The sequence below is a fragment of the Musa acuminata genome, chromosome BXJ2-5 (assembly GCF_036884655.1).
Source record: "Musa acuminata AAA Group cultivar baxijiao chromosome BXJ2-5, Cavendish_Baxijiao_AAA, whole genome shotgun sequence".
NCBI classification, from domain to species: Eukaryota; Viridiplantae; Streptophyta; class Magnoliopsida; order Zingiberales; family Musaceae; genus Musa; species Musa acuminata.
The window spans coordinates 35,250,704-35,255,386 of NC_088342.1; positions in this window are offsets into that span (position 1 = coordinate 35,250,704).

Here is a 4,683-nt window from a genome sequence, read left to right on the forward strand (position 1 = left end):
GTTCTGCAGGAACAAATCCGAGAAGTCCATGAGCTTGCCAAAGAAGCTCATCGGAACTCGCCAAATGGATTGTGGCAAGTCCAGGAGTTTGCCGGAAGTCCGCAGGAGCATCACCGAGGGTTCATCGGATGATCGACGGAAGTTCGCCGGAAGCTCGCCGGAAGAAGCAATTGACGCACCGGAGCAAGTTACAGTAAAAGTCTTAGGGAATATCGTAGTTAGCACAATGATTAAGTTGAAAATGGGAGGTGATCCCATTAACTTAATCATGGGGCAATTGGTCCCCTGAAAAACCCAAATTGGGCCGAATGGATCAACCCATTTGGACCCTGATTTCTGCCAGGCGGTTAAACTGCCCAAGGCAGAAGGTTGCACCGCTTGGGCTAAGTCTTTGAGCGAGACTGGGAGGTGCAACTGCTCCAGCCAGGCGGTGGCACCGCCTGGGCTCAGTCTCCGAGCAAGACTGGGCGGTGCAACCTCTCTTGACAAGAGGTGGCACCGCTTGGGCTCGGTCTCCGAGCACTGGCTGAGCGGTGCAACCACTTCAGTCAGGAGGTTGCACCGCCTGAGCTCGGTCTTCGAGCTCTGGCAGGAGGTGCAACCGCCCCTGACAGGAGGTGGCATCGCCCAGAGGCTCAGTCTTCGAGCTCTGCCAGGCGGTGCAACCGCTCAAGTCAGGAGGTGCAACCGCCTGATCCCGGAATTCCGGGAATTGATAGTTTTGAGCTCCAAATTTGAACTGGGTTGGGGCCTATAAATACCCCACCCATTCAGCATTGAAAGCACACAGAATACACACCGAAATCTTGATCTTGTTCTGTGATTTTTAGAGCTCAAAATTGTTGTAAAGGTCAAAAGTCCTCCCTCTTTTCTTCCAAGTTCTGAGCTATAAAGAGAGGAGAGAAAATTCTGTAAGGGTTGTCTCCTAAGCCCGTCAAAAGGAGTGAAACTGTAAAAGGGTGGTTGGCCTTCGCCTATTGAAGGAAGGCCTCTAGTTGACGTCGGTGACCTCGTCGGTGGAGGAAGCCAAAAGTGGAGTAGGTCAAGATTGACCGAACCACTCTAAATCTCGGTTTGCATTTACTTTGAGCATTTTATCTTTATTGCAAACCTCCTCTAAAGCTTACTGCTTTCTGCGCATATATGATCGGGTTTCAAGCTTTGCACTTTCCGAATCAGCGTTTAGACGTAAATCTATTTTTTCGTACGATCATAATATTTCAGTTTGCATTTACGTTTTGATTTCTATCTTAACTGCAAACTACCTTAATATCCTTGCTTAAGCTGCATCTCGCCTAATCAAGTGATTTACGAATCAACATTTAGACGTAAATCAGTTTATTCGTACGAACGTTATATTTCAGTTTGCGCTCATATTCTGGTTTTCATCATAACTGCAAACTGTCTTCATAGATTGACTTTAACGTCATCTCGCTTGATCTTAAGTTAAAGTAATCTTAGAATCGGCTTTCACACTAAAATCGTTTTTATCGTCGAAAGATTTCCGCTGCACTAATTCACCCCCCCCCCCTCTTAGTGCTCTTGATCCTAACAATTGGTATCAGAGCGGGGTTAACTCTCAAATGGATTAAAACCCAAGAGAGATGGCATACACCGGAAACCAAGATGGCCACTCTATTACATGTCCACCCATGTTCAATGGGACGGACTACACCTATTGGAAGACCCGAATGAGGAACTTTCTTATTTCTATGGATTTTGAACTTTGGAATCTTGTCGAAAATAGATTTTCGAAGTCTTCTCTTCCAATGATCGATTGGAATGAATTTGAGAAGAAGGCTTTCGCTCTTAATGCAAAGGCTATGAATGCCTTATTTTGTGCACTTGATAAAAACGAGTTCAACCGTGTTTCGGTTTGTGAAACCGCATTTGATATTTGGCACACACTCGAAGTGACTCACGAAGGCACAAGTAGAGTGAAAGAGTCAAAAATCAACCTTTTGTTACACTCTTTTGAACTTTTTCGGATGAAACCGAGTGAGACTATTGGCAACATGTTTATCCGTTTCACGGATGTCGTCAACGGTCTAAAAGGACTCGGAAAAAGTTTTTCGGATTTTGAGCTTGTAAATAAGATTCTAAGATCCCTTCCTAAGAGTTGGGATCCTAAAGTCACTACTATTCAAGAGGCAAAAGATCTAAACAACTTCCCTCTTGAAGAACTAATCGGGTCATTAATGATCTACGAGATGACTTGCAAAGCTCATGAAGAGCAAGAAGACATCCTTCCAAAGAACAGGAAGGATATGACACTTAAAATTTCAGAAGACCACTTAAGAGAAAACTCAAGTGATGAAGACTGTGACGATGACTTGGCACTTCTAACAAGAAAATTTAAAAAATTCATTAAAAGAAACAAGTTTAAGAATGAAACAAAAAATAAATTTGAACCCAAGAAGGACCAAGTTATTTGCTATGAGTGCAAGAAGCCGGGACACTACAAGAGTGATTATCCCCAAGTCAAGAAGAGAACATCAAAGAAGAAGGCGCTCAAAGCAACATGGGATGACTCGAGCGCGTCCGAAGAAGAGGAGTCCAACACCGAGCAATTTGCTCATTACGCCTTAATGGCCATCGGAGAGGAGGTAACGAATTTAATAGATGTAGATTTATCATTTGATGAATTATTAAATGCCTTCCATGACTTATTTGATGAATGCAAGATTATTAGTAGAAAATATAAATTGCTAAAAAAGGAGCATGATAGTCTTACTTGTAATTTTGATAAGTTAAAAACTAAATATCATGATAGTTTAAGTTCATGCATAAAATGCCATGATCTAGAAACTCTCCAAAAGGAAAACTTGCTACTTAAGGACACCTTGAAGAAATTCGAGGTTGGTAGCAAGTCATTGAACATGATCCTTGCAAACAAGGGTCACGTTCCCAAAAGAAGTGGAATCATATTTGTGAGAAGTCCTCACCAAAATCCAACCACCTTAATAAAAGGCCCCATCTTACATGTTCAACACCAAAGCAAATGCAACTTTTGTTGCAAACTTGGACACAAAACGCATTATTGTCCATTCAAGAAAATTAGTCCAAACAAATTAATTTGGGTTCCTAAAGGAACCATGATAAATTCTATGCAACATGATAAACAATGTAGATCTATTTTTGAGGCACACAAAAGCAAATGGGTACCTAAAAATCATCCTTTCTTGTAGAAACCTATACCATCGCAAGCTAGGAGCAAGAGATGGTACCTTGATAGTGGATGCTCAAGGCATATGACCGGAGATCCATCTCAATTCTCTAAGCTCACTAGCATAGACGAAGGCTATGTCACCTTCGGAGACAACAACAAGGGTAAAATCATTGGCAAAAGAACCATAGGTAACAAATCTAACTTCTTTATCGAAGATGTTTTGTTAGTTGATGGTTTAAAACATAACCTCTTGAGCATCAGTTAATTATGTGATAAAGAATATATTGTCAGATTCGAGTCTAATGCTTGCATCATTGAAAAACCACACAAAAACACGTCTATGATTGCATTAAAACAAAATAACGTATACACTATTGACATCAATGATTTGTGTAATGAAATGTGTTTTTCGGTTTTGAATGAGGATGCTTGGCTATGGCATAGAAGATTAGGTCATGCTAACATGAAACTAATTACTCAAATATCATCTAAAGAACTTGTAAGAGGTATTCCTCATATCAAGTTCATCAAAGATAATGTATGTGATGCTTGCCAATTAGGTAAACAAATTAAGGGCAGTTTCAAATCTAAGAATCAAATAAGCACCTCTAGGCCCTTACAATTGATCCATATGGACTTGTTCGGACCAATCTCTACATCAAACCTAGGAGGTAGCAAATACGCCTTCGTCATTGTGGATGACTATAGCAGATATACATGGACTTACTTCTTAAAACAGAAAAATGAATGCTTTAGATATTTTACCAAGTTTTGTAAACTTGTTCAAAATGAGAAGGGTTCTATGATTTCGTCAATTAGAAGTGATCATGGTGGTGAATTTCAAAACCATGATTTCCAAGAATTTTGTGAACTCAATGGATACAACCATAATTTCTCTACTCCTAGAAATCCTCAACAAAATGGAGTAGTAGAAAGAAAAAATCGAAATATACAAGAAATAGCAAGAACCATGTTGAATGAACATAGCCTACCCAAATATTTTTGGGCCGAAGCCGTAAATACTGCATGCTATATTTTGAATAGAGTTCTAGTAAGACCCTTACTCACCAAAACTCCCTATGAGTTATGGAACAACAAAAAACCCAATGTTTCATATTTTAAAGTCTTTGGGTGTAAGTGTTTTATCTTGAATAAAAAAGATAACTTAGGAAAATTTGATGCTAAATCCGATGAAGGAATCTTTCTTGGTTATTCTTCGATTTCTAAAGCTTTTCGTATCTTCAATAAAAGAACTTTAATTATTAAAGAATCCATTCATGTTGTCTTCAATGAGATTTCTGAAATCAGGAAAAACGATTTTGATAATGATGTTAATTTTGATTCCTTGAATTTAAATGAAACCCTGTCTCCAACTAGCAACTTGGATGTATCCACTTCCGAAACATCCTTACCTAAGGATTGAAAGTATGTAGATGCTCATCCTAAGGAGCTAATCTTATGAGACACATCAAAGGGGGTTCAAACACGTTCTTCTCTTAAAAATTTTTGTTCCA